Source organism: Lolium rigidum, chromosome 1 (assembly GCF_022539505.1).
Source record: "Lolium rigidum isolate FL_2022 chromosome 1, APGP_CSIRO_Lrig_0.1, whole genome shotgun sequence".
Lineage (NCBI taxonomy): Eukaryota > Viridiplantae > Streptophyta > Magnoliopsida > Poales > Poaceae > Lolium > Lolium rigidum.
This window is the reverse complement of record NC_061508.1, coordinates 290,804,512-290,817,173: the sequence shown is the minus strand read 5'-3', so window position 1 is coordinate 290,817,173 and position 12,662 is coordinate 290,804,512.

Sequence of the window (12,662 nt, the reverse complement as noted above, 5' to 3'; positions counted from 1 at the left end):
CTATGTTGCCATAAATAACTTATCAAAGGTTTACAAGCAACTTAAATCTATGCAGTGAACTCAATTAACGGCTGCAAAAAAAAGCAAAGTTGATATCATGAAAAAGCAAACCTAACTATGTTAACAGATATAAAATCATCATCATGCGAAATTCAGCGGCAATATGGCCAATTCAACGGCAGAAAAGTTTATAGGATCATCAAAATAAGCAACTAGTGATGTGAAATTGTGCGGCCTCACACTAAAGTTGCTTTTCAAAGATAACTGCCATATGCCAGCATATTAGCAACTTAGCAGTAATCAATGAACAACTTAAAAACACAATTAAGTTAGACAAGATTAGATGTTCCATCAGGTTTCAGCTCACTGGTTCACTAAACAGAAAAAAAGAAAGTTGTAAATAACACATGCTGAATGATGGGACAAATTAGCACATCTAGAAGCCAAGCGAGAGCCTCCTCTCCCTGAAGTGAATGAGAACAGACCTGAGCTCAAGATTACCCAGGGGCACTCGATGTGACCTCTTGGTCGTTCTTCCGAAGTAAAAGCGACACTGCTCCTCAGCCCTGAATCCCTAATGCATGCTAGTTCCTAGGGTCATTGGGTCGTTGGAACTTTGCAAGAAAAAGAATTGACCAGCACAGACATATCAAGAAAAAAATCTGAGGAAATGGTCAGTATATGACATCGTCAGGTGGATGGCATTGGCATGTGAGAAGCTAGATAAATTAAAGAACCTGTACATGTTATCTCAAAGGTAGGTAACATCACCAACTAATCTGAGGGTAGTAAGGAGCTGGTTATACAGAAAACTAATCAACTAGTACCATGAAAATCCGCTATAATAGTCCAATCCATCACGCATCTATGCCATTAAATTGCAAACTCGTGCAATGCGGTTAATTTATCCACGAATTCTTGGAGACTAATCAGTGATTAAACAGAACTCTCCAATCAATTCACTGAAATCGCTGCCCTAGGTTGCCGGGAAACATAGCAGTTGAGGAGCCCCAGGACTACGTACTGACTGGCAGAAGATGACCTTTACCTCGCATCCTCCTTGCGTACCCCAAACATGGCGTAGGAGAGTAGCCGCCCATCCCGCAGATCCGCGAGCGGGCTGGCCTCTGCGAGTAGGAAAAGGGCGCGAGGGCCGCGCCCCCGACGAGAAGGAGTGAGGGTTGGGAGGGGCGGGCCGCGTAGTGCGCCCCGGAGCTGAAGGACAAGGTGTGGAGGTTGGGTACTCTAGCGGCGCCTGGTGGAGGTGGGATGTTGTAGCCGGCCGTTCCGCGCTCCGCCGACGATGGGGAAGGAAGGCCGGTGCCGGTGTATAGCTCGAGGTAGGGTGGGGAGGACCTGCGCCGGCGACGGAAGATCTCGCGGGGGAGGGAGCAGGAGGGTTGGAAGGGGTGCCATAGGTGCAGGCTACCGGGGAGGGTCGCCGGGGGTACAGTATGCCGCCGGTGCGGGGAAGGTGGAGTGTGGCGGCGGCTTGCGGTGGCGAGTAGTGAGTGGGTGGGGATCTGGTAGGATGTCCGGACGTCGGGTGATGCGGGATCGATCGATTCGATCGGACGGTCACAGATCAAGGGCTCGGGACGACAAACCAGCCACCGAGCGCTTTTTAGCATTTCCTTTCATTCAGTAATCTGATGGCAGTTCAAAAAAAAAAAATCTGATGGCTCCGACCGAAACAGCATGTAATTCTCCATTTGCAAATGAGTAATGACCGATTTCCATTATATACAGAACCAACATCCAGAATCGTCGACAGCAAAAAATAACAAGTTCTGCTCGACGGAAACAGAGGATCCAAAACGACGAAGGAAAAAAAAAAAATACTGCACACGGCACACCACCGACGAACAAACTGAAACGAGTAGGCCCCTAACACCGGAGAGCCGGAGACGCCGGCGGCCGTCGGTTAGCCGACTCGCCGCGCGTGCGCACAGGAACGTATGGTATGGACGTGTGGTGTGGGAGCGCGCGTCGTCACGCGCCGTGCTTCTTGCCCATCTCGTGGAGGCCGGCGCCGACGATGCCGCGGTGGAGCCTGCACCGGAACGACCCGGCGTGCGTGGTCGGCGAGCAGAGGCACGCCCGCGGGCTCGCCAGAAAGTGCGCGTGATTCGATGCCTGCGACGACGCCGGCGGCGTCTTCACCATCACCGTAGGCGCCTCCCCTCCGCCGACGCCCTTGCCCGCGCCGGCGTGGAGGTGGAGGTGGTGGGGCTTCTTCTCCGGCATCGCGATCTTCTTTACCACCACCACCGGCCTCTGCATCTGGTCCTCCATGCCGTCGACGGCGATCTTGGCCGGCCTGGATCGATCGACCTCTACCTGATCGAACCAAATGTTGATCAAAACCAAGAACAGGTGAAACACATATATTGTTGCCATCATCTCGCCAAAAACCACCAAAAATCTCAACAAAGAAAGACAAAAAAGAATCAGAGAAGAAGAGAAAGACATGAAGGATGAGACATGAGAGTTTAGTTAGTCACCTTTGCCGAAATGAAACACTAATGTGCAGTTAATTGTGGATCCTGATGTCAGCCTAAGTGAAATTACTCTACGGGTCGTAGTGGTATAAGAAGTAACAAAGTGGGGAGGGAGGTAAAAAAGGGGCGCTTTATTAATGCACTCGCCTATTTAAAGCCACGTAACAGCTACACAAGCTATTTTTATCACCTATCCCTAATTCGTTGGCGCCACTTCTGGATCGGATATATCCATATCCAAGCACAGTCCAATATAGGGGAGTCAGAGAGACTATTTTTGGCAGGAATGATTTCGCTACAGATATGTGTGGGTCATGCAAATGTATAGTATTGGCTATTTAGCCAGTGATTTCGATATATATATGTCGCCATGTCGGTCATGAAAATGTAGCATAATCATTAGCAACAAGTTTCCTACGATTGCAGTACTAAAAAAAATGTACAAAACGCATTTCTGAAATTTCCAGTGTGTTCAGTTCAAACCAACGGTAACAACCTAACTCCACAATGCAGGCAACAGACGAAATGGTCTTTCTCTTGCCCCATAAAGTGTGGCATCTGGTGAAGCACAACCTTTTCAACGACTTCGCGCTTCGGTTAAACGTGGCGAATACTGAATATAAGTGTCTAGCCATTTTCAACAAGGGTGTGACTAATGCTCGGTAGACCCAGAGTTAGTTAACGCTCGGTAGATTTTCAGCGATTATACCTTCCATCGATTAGTTGACTTCCCGTACAGTACCCACAGCCTTGTCGTTTCAACCTCAGTCTGGTTCTCTTTTTGATGGGCTAGCTGGGCTATTTTTCTTTCGTGGACCACATAAGTATTTTGTACATTGTTGACTTGCTAAAAAAGCACAACGCAAAAACTATTCCACGGCACAACCATGCACGTAGGTATTTCTCCGTTTTCATATTCTATTTTCTTCCCTCTTATGAGTGTCTCCATCACGATAAAACACAAAATAAAAAATTGGAAAATCTCAGTTACAAGTCTACTTGCAATTGAAAAAAAAAACTTATGACTCCACGTGTAACTCTAAAAAAATCTCAGTTGCAACTCTACTTGCAACTGCAAAAAGCAACTTCACTTACAACTGAAAAACAAATCTCAGTTGCAACTGACTCCACTTGCAACTCCAAAAAAAATCTCACTTTCGACTCTACTTGCAACTCAAAAAAAAAAAAATCTCACTTGCGACTCCACTTGCAACTCCAAAAAAAAAATCTCAGTTACAATTCTACTTGCAACTGCAAAAAGTATCCCAGTTGCAACTTCAATTGCAACCGGAAAAAAATCTCAGTTGCAACTTCACTTGCAACTTAAAAAAAAGCATTGCCCTAACACAACAAACTTCATATATTTTGCAGAAAATAAAAAAATAAACAGAAAAAATGCCATGGAAAAAATAAAAAACGCGATAGTTCACATATTATCTGAAATGTTCATCTACTATCTACCAAATAAGTCGTTTGGCCTGATGGCTTGATTGATCGGGACATTTGCTGGAGGTCGTGGGTTCAAATCGTGTGTAAGGCACTTTTCCTTTCTTATTTTGCTAGGCCGGCCCGTAATTTGCACGAATCTAATGGTTAAACTAGATATAGCATGCAATTCTACCTCGATCAACAAGGTACTAGGTTCAAATGCTAACCAATACATAATTTAAAATAAGCATTTGTAATATTACATGTTATCGGACCCACAAGATCTAAATCCTAGCCAACATAATATTAAAAGTAAATATTTTTGGCTTCCCTAAAGAAAATTGACGATGCCCCTTTTGAATTCGATGGAGCATGCAATTCTACAGTGAATTGTCAGGTGAGAAGTGTATGTTTTAATTTTAGTAGTTCAACTTTGCTTCTCATTCATATTTATATGGTATGCTTTCCTTACTACCAAAATGCAGGTATGCTGACAAGCTTCAAGCTTATATGCCCATTTGTCTTATAAATTTAATTTTTAAAATATTTCTAAGCTTTTGAACAATAAAGCTATGTTCGTAGCTAATAAATGCACTTCCTTAGTAGAAACCGCGTTTACTAATGGTAGATTTATTTTGGATGGAGTTGTGGTGCTCCATGAATCTCATAAGATGAAGACCTCAATCGTAATGTTTAATGTTGATTTAATAAAAACTTATGATAAGCTAGATGCTACAACAAGTACTAACAATTTATCAAAGGTTTTGATGAACAAATTACTACATGGTCATGGATGTAGTGAATGATGGTAAGGTTGTTGTGTTGATTAATTATCAAACGGGTCCTTATGTTGATACTAGGAGAGCGATCCTGCGACAGATATCCCATCCCAATTACTCTGTCTAATATAGTTGTTGATGTGTTGAATATTTTGATTAGAAGACTGAAGAGCAATGTTTAATTAGTAGCGTAGTTTTTCAACTTATAGAAGATGGTGTAGTCATGCTGCAATATGTAAATGATACAGTCATCATTTTAATACAATGTAGAGCGGAAATTTAAAATATATTTTGTGTGTTTGAACAGTTGTCTGGTTCGAAGATTAATTTTTATAAAAGTGAAGTTTGTTGTTTTGGTGATGCTTTAAAAAAACAGGAACAGTATGCTTCTACCTTTACATGTGCAGTGGGAACTTTGTGTTTTAAATATCTATGTGTTCCCATTAATTATAAATAAAAAACTTAGAAATAGTGATTGGAAATGTTTAGAAGATAAGATGGAAAGTAAACTCCATAATTGGCAAGGGTGTTTTCTCACTCTTCATCTTTATCCTCCTCGACCTCTTCCTCGCTCTCCTCCACGGGATTCTTGCCCTTGTTCTCGAACTTGGAGGAGACATTTTTGAAGTCACTCCATTGTACACGAGAGGTGGTGTACTCGTTGTAGGGGATGGTGGAGTCCGAGTGAGTCGCAGTAGGAGAGGGCACTTCTTCTTCACTGGCACGGCGATGGGTGCCGTTGGCGAAGTGTCGTTGGTTCCGGAGGATCTCCTTGTTTTGCTTGTAGTTATTGCGAGTTGTGCGGTATTGAGAATAGTTCTCCTTGTGGATCTCCACATTCATGTAAAGAATCATCTTCTCAAACCAAGAGAGCTTCTTCACCTTCGTGTTCACCATATCCCGGGAGAGACGAGAAGTCCAAATGGGGTCCTCACCGGGTTGGGTGGAGAAGCCCGCATGGTCTTGGGGCGCCACATGCTCGTGCTTGATGCGGAGGGTGCCGTAGTGGTGAATGTCCGCAAAATCCATGAGGTCGGTTTGATCCTTGACCACATGGACAAGGAGCTTCATGACATATGGTGCATATGGGGGCACCTTCCTCTTCATCACGGCATAGTAGAGCTCCTCGAAGATGAAGTCCATAACATCGAGCTCTTGAGACTCCTCGCACTCTTCGCCATTGTGAAACACCTCAAAGGAGTGGTAGAGGAGATTCACGAGTCCACCTTGGAGAGCATCATTGTTCTCGGCACTTGGTGAGATGTTGCACCGGAAAGAGCGTAGAAGGATATCATATAGAGGGAGGAGGCCCTTGAGGCAGCCAACTACTCCACCAGGTTGGTAGAGAGGACCAAGCTTGTCCTTGTCCGGCTCCACTCCATGATCATGCATCTGGATTCCATCCTTGCCTTCGGGGACTTTCCTCCCACTAAAGGGGTAGCCAAGAAGAGCATCCCATTGTCGGAAGGTGGACTTGTATGGCTTGTTCCCGGTCATCCAATAGACATCTCCGGAGTTGTCCTTGCTGAAGTAGAGAGTGGCGAAGAATTGATGCACATGTTTGCTGTTATAGTCGTGGAGGAACTCCATGAGAGGGTAGAGCCCAAGCTTCTTGGTGACCCATATCATCTCATTGAAAAAGGCCTTTCTTTGCAACTTTGCGAGATATAAAGCACGCATGGGGTACACCTTGGTGTTGTGAGCCAAGTAGACCTCCTCATAAAACTTCTCTTGCTCTTTGGACCAAAAGAAATCATCTTCCACAGTCTAGACCTTGTCATAAGGATTGAATCTCCTCAAATCTTGATATTCCGAGATTGGCATGTTGGCGGTGGTAGTGGTCTTGGACTTCTTCTTCAACTTTTGAGCCTTCTCATTGCTCTCTCGAGCAGCCCTCCTCCTCTTAGCTAGTGCCTCATCCCTTAACACACTCGCGGTGGCAACTATTCCATCCTCCCGCTCCACAAAATAATCCTTCCACACATTGTATCGCGGCTTCTTAGCAACACCATGACGAGCACCTCCTTGATTCGAGCTTCCACCTGTGAATAAGCATTAGATAGATATCATGGAGATAAGCATATATACATGGAAAGGATAGCCTAAGACCGAGGTGCAAAACAATGGTGAAGTCTTAAGTAAAATTTGAAATCTTCCCAGGCCGGATAATCCGGTCTTGTGAGGGGCGGAAGTTCCAGCCTCACAGGATGAATTCTCAGATTTGTAAATACTCAAGCTTTCACCAATGTTTTCATAGATCGATCAGAGGGAGCACTAGCATGCATCTTAAATTGAGTTTCTACCAAAGGAAATCAAGTATAAAGACCTCTACACACCAAACTAGGGTTGAAACCCTAAAAGGAGGGAGAGAGAAATCTACCATCTTCCCTTGGAAAAACTAGTTGTGGAGAAGGTTCCAGGTGGAGGAGCCATCGTGAAAGTTGAAGCATGGCGGAGGAGGCCTTGGGGGTTGTCAAAGAGCCCCAAGGGGAGTGGCGGACGGCGGTGGGTGTGGAGAGGAGAGAGTGAGGAGCTTGGCCTCGGGTTGGGGAAGATAACTAGGTTATTTCCTCACCCCCGGGCCCGAGCTAGTTTATATACTTCCCACTTAGGCCGGATGTTCTGGCCCACAAAGGGGCGGATCATCCGACCTACCGGATCATTCGGCCCACCAACATGCAATCACTCCTATCGAATGATGGGTATATATATAGAGTAGAATGTTTTAAGGTTTGGGAGATTGTCTTAGGTTAGAGGTGGTCACTGGTGAGTGATACGTCCAAAACGTATCTACTTTCCCGAACACTTTTGCTATTGTTTTGCCTCTAATTTGTGTATTTTGGATGCAACTAACACGGACTAACGCTGTTTTCAGCGAACCGTTCGGTGTCTCGTTTTTGTGCGAAATTCAACTTTCGGGAAAAACCTCGGAATTTATGCGGAAGGTCCTATTTTCCCGGAATACTTACGGAGCCAGAAGGGCAAGCCAGGTGGGGGCCCGAGGGCCCCACACACTAGGCCGGCGCGACCCAGGAGGGGCCCGTGCGGCCCTAGTGTGTGGCGGCCTCGGTCGGCCCCCGACGCTCTCCTTCGGACTACTTATTGCCTTCGACCTAAAAACGCACGGGAGGAAGTCGAAGTCGCCGTAAACCCTCCGTAACGCCGCCACATCGCGAAACTCCGTCTCGGGAGCCGAAGTCTCCGTTCGGCACTCCGCCGGATGGGGAATTGGAGGAGATCATCGCCACCATCACCACCGACGCCTCTCCATCGACCAGCCATGTTTCCCCCATCCATGTGTGGAGTAATTCCCCGCTCGTAGGCTGAAGGGGATGGTATGGATTGGATGAGATTGGTCATGTAATAGTATAAGATTGTTAGGGCATAGTGCCTAGTGTCCGTAATTGGTACGTAGATGATATTGTTGCAACTTGTTATGCTTAATGCTTGTCACTAGGGCCCGAGTGCCATGATCTCAGATCTGAACATGTTATTATTTCATCATGATATTCATTGTTTATGGTCTTACCTGCAAGTTGTATACACATGTCGCTGTCCGGAACCAATGGCCCCGAAGTGACGAAATCGGGACAACCGGAGGATGGTAGTGATGTGAGGATCACATGTGTTCACGGAGTGTTAATGCTTTGCTCCGGTACTCTATTAAAAGGAGTACCTTAATATCCAGTAGATTCCCTTGAGGCCCGGCTGCCACCGGCTGGTAGGACAAAAGATGTTGTGCAAGTTTCTCATTGCGAGCACGTAAGACTATAATTGGAACACATGCCTATTGATTGCTTTGTACTTGGACACCGTTTTATTATTATCTGCAAATACCCTGCTTGATTGTTACATGAGTTTCTCTCATCCATGCAACGCCCGTTATCCGTCCCCGTGCCTACAGTATTTTAATCCTGTTGTTTACTATAATCACTACTGCTGTCTCTGTTACTCTGCTGCTGTTATTTCACTCACTCGCTACTGCTATAAAACTGTTACTATCGATAAACTCTTGCGAGCAAGTCTCGTTTCCAGGTGCAGCTGAATTGAAAACTCCGCTGTTAAGGCTTTCAAGTATTCTTTGTCTCCCCTTGTGTCGAATCAATAAATTGGGTTTTACTACCCGCGAAGACTGCTGCGATCCCCTATACTTGCGGGTTATCAGTGAGAGGTACTAATTATCCAAGATTGCAAGAATCAAATGAGAGAGAGCCCTATCTTGAACAAGTTTCCCCCAAGAAAAAATACGAAAAATAAAGAATCAAATGAAAGCGAATAAGAGAGAACCAAAAAGAATAAAAAAGAAAACAAAAAGGAACACCAAAACTCCTCAAAGAGGAGGTTAGTGGTCGTGGCCACCGTGTTTCAGTATGATAGTGTGAGGTCGCGAAGATGAATCTTGGACTCACAACTAAGACTCAACATTGAAGCTCATTTGTCACTTGAATGACGAATAGAGAATGCTTTTGTTCACTATATTTATAATGGGGGAGGGATAGCTCAATACTTTAAACCGTACCCCCCCTATGTTCATGCCTACCTCCCAACACAAGATATATGTTATAAGTAGATGGTGTAGACGCACGATGATCAAGCGATATTCGATGAATCTAGGATGTTTAGCTCATGCCTCAACTCAATGAATCTCTTTCTCATCCAACGGTTTGGTGAAGATACTGCCAATTGATCCTTGGTGCCAATGAATGAGAGAACAATGTTACCTTTAGCAATGTGATCTCGAATGAAGTGGTTTCGGATCTCGATGTGCTTCGTCTTTCCATGGAGTACCGGGTTGTAGGCGGTCTTGATGGTACTCTCATTGCCGCATAATAGAGGAACTTTGCTATACTCAAGCCCAAAATCCTGCGAAGTTTGCCTCATCCACAAAATCTGAGCACAAACTACTAGCCACGGCAACATACTCGGCCTCGGCGGTAGAGACGGAGACGCATTTTTTCTTCTTAGAAGATCAACAAACCAATGATCACCCAAGGAAGTGACATGCACAGTAGGTAGACTTCCTATCAATCATGTCACTGGCCCGATACGAGTCGGTGAATCCACATAGTGAGAAGTCTGTGTCCTTTGGGTACCAAAGTCCAAATCTTGGGGTATCAACTAAATATTCGGAAGATTATCTTCACCGCCATGAGGTGGTTTTCTTTCGAAGATGCTTGAAACCGTGCACATACACCAACATGATATCGGGACGAGAGGCACAAAGGTAGAGAAGCGAATCTATCATGGACTGGTAGAGCTTTTGGTCGACCGCCTTACCATTTTCGTCGAGAGTGAGTTGACACTTCAAGTGCATGGGAGTCCCAATACCGTTGGCCCCCTTCATGTCAAAGCGCTTGAGCATATCTTGAATGTACTTCACTTGGTTGATTAAGGTGCCTTGGCGTAGTTGCTTTATATGAAACCCAAGAAAGTACTTGAGCTCTCCCATCATTGACATCTAGAACCTATCTCAACTTAGCAAACTCATCGTTAAACAAGTTGTAAATATACCCAAAGATAATTTCATCTACATAAAGTTGGTATATGAAAAACTCCCCCATTGACCTTCTTAGTAAAAAGAGTGGGATCGATTTTCAACACTTCAAAACCACGGTCTACAAGCAACTCACGAAGATGCTCATACCAAGCTCGAGGGGCTTCTTTGAGACCATATAGAGCCTTGTTGAGCTTGAAGACGTGTTCCAGGAAGGGAGGGTCCTCGAACCCGGGGGGGTTGCTTAACATATACGTCCTCATGCAAAGGACCATTAAGAAAAGAACTTTTCACATCCATTTGTTGGAGCTTGAAGCCATGGTGAGCGATGATACGTCCAAAACGTATCTACTTTCCCGAACACTTTTGCTATTGTTTTGCCTCTAATTTGTGTATTTTGGATGCAATTAACACGGACTAACGCTGTTTTCAGCAGAACTGTTCTGGTGTCTCGTTTTTGTGCGGAAATCCAACTTTCAGGAAAATCCTCGGAATTTATGCGAAGGTCCTATTTTCCCGGAATATTGGCGGAGCCGAAGGGCGAGCCGTAGTGGGGGCCGAGGGCCCCACACACTAGGCCGGCGCGGCCCGGGAGGGCCCGCGCGGCCCTAGTGTGTGGCGGCCTCGGCCGGCCCCCGACGCCCTCCTTCGGACTACTTATTGCCTTCGACCTAAAAACGCACGGGGAGAAGTCGAAAGTCGCCAGAAACCATCCAGTACGCCGCCACCATCGCGAAACTCCGTTTGGGGACCAGAAACTCCGTTCTGGCACTCCGCCGGGACGGGGAATTGGAGGAGATCATCGCCATCATCATCACCGACGCCTCTCCATCAACCAGCCATGTTTCCCCCATCCATGTGTGAGTAATTCCCCCACTGTAGGCTGAAGGGGATGGTAGGGATTGGATGAGATTGGTCATGTAATAGCATAAGATTGTTAGGGCATAGTGCCTAGTGTCCGTAATTGGTACTTTTATGATATTGTTGCAACTTGTTATGCTTAATGCTTGTCACTAGGGCCCGAGTGCCATGATCTCAGATCTGAACATGTTATCGATTCATTATGATCACTACAAGAAAAGTTCTGATAGACAACGTCTCAAAATCGTCCGCTAAGGGGTATTTTTTGTCGCCTATGGGCCTAACCCGACGATATGGGTTCTGTTGTGGAAACTGCGTCAGGCAAAGTCCTACGACGATTTTTTCGGTCCGTCGCGCTTGGGCGCCCTTCCGCCACGGAAAATCGGACCGTTGCCCAAGTGTTTCCAGGAGCCCGTTGACTGGCGACGTCATGCAAGTCGACACGTGGCGGACGCGCGTTAGCGCGGTTAACGGCGTTAACCCGCTGAAACCCCGTGGTAGATGGTAGGCCCACACGAGGCTCGCCACGTCTTAAGCGGGCCGGCCCATAGTGTTTGCGGGCCGGGCCAGTGACTTAGTTTGACCGGTCAACTATATAGCCGGGCTGGTCCATTAGTTACGTGGGCTGGGCCTAACCTCTAAGGTTGACCGGTCAAAACTTTAATGGGCCGCCCACTAAGCATGTGGGCCGGCCGAATGCACTCGTTTGACCGGTCAACGAGCAAAGGGCCGGCCCACAAGACATGTGGGACACACTTTCTCGTTATCGGGCCGCCCATTTACAAAGTGGGGTCCACGTTAAAGCAACTCAGGCCGGCCCAAGAAGTTAGTGGGCCGGCCCAATTAGCATGTGGGTCCCATTTTCCCGCTATCGGCCGGCCCATTTAGTACGTGGGGTCCACATTAGATCAAATGGGCTGGCCCAACAAGCCGTGGGCGGGCCAAAAGCACCGGTGGGTCCCACTTCCTGTTAAAGGGCCGGCCCATTTAGTATGTGGGGTCCACCATATGAAAGTAGGTCGGCCCAACAAGATAGTGGGCCGGGCCATAAACACAGTGGGTCCCACTTTCCTGCTAAAGGGCCGGCCCATTTAGTACGTGGGGTCCACCATATAGCAAGTGGGCCGGCCCAACACGCTAGTGGGCCAGGCCAAAAACACTGGTAGGTCCCACTTTCGTCTTAAAGGGCCGGCCCATTTAGTATGTGGGGTCCACTATATAGCAAGTGGGCCGGCCCAACAAGATAGTGGGCCGGGCCAAAACACTGGTGGGTCCCACTTTCGTCTTAAAGGGCCGGCCCATTTAGTATGTGGGGTCCACCACAAAAGCAATTGGGCTGGCCCAACTAGGTAGTGGGCCGGCCCAGTAGTGGGTGGGGTCCACCTTAAAGCAAGTGGGCCGGCCCAATTAGAGTGTGGGGTCCACAGTAAATCAAATGGGCTGGCCCAATAAGTAAGTGGGCCAGCCTGTTTAGTTGTTGTTTATATGCCGGCGTAAAAGGCGCTTTAGGATTTTGCGGGCGGCACGTATGTGATTTCGCTTAATTGGGCCGTTTAAGGGATGGGAATTCGTGATTTAGATACTGAGAATATTTACGCA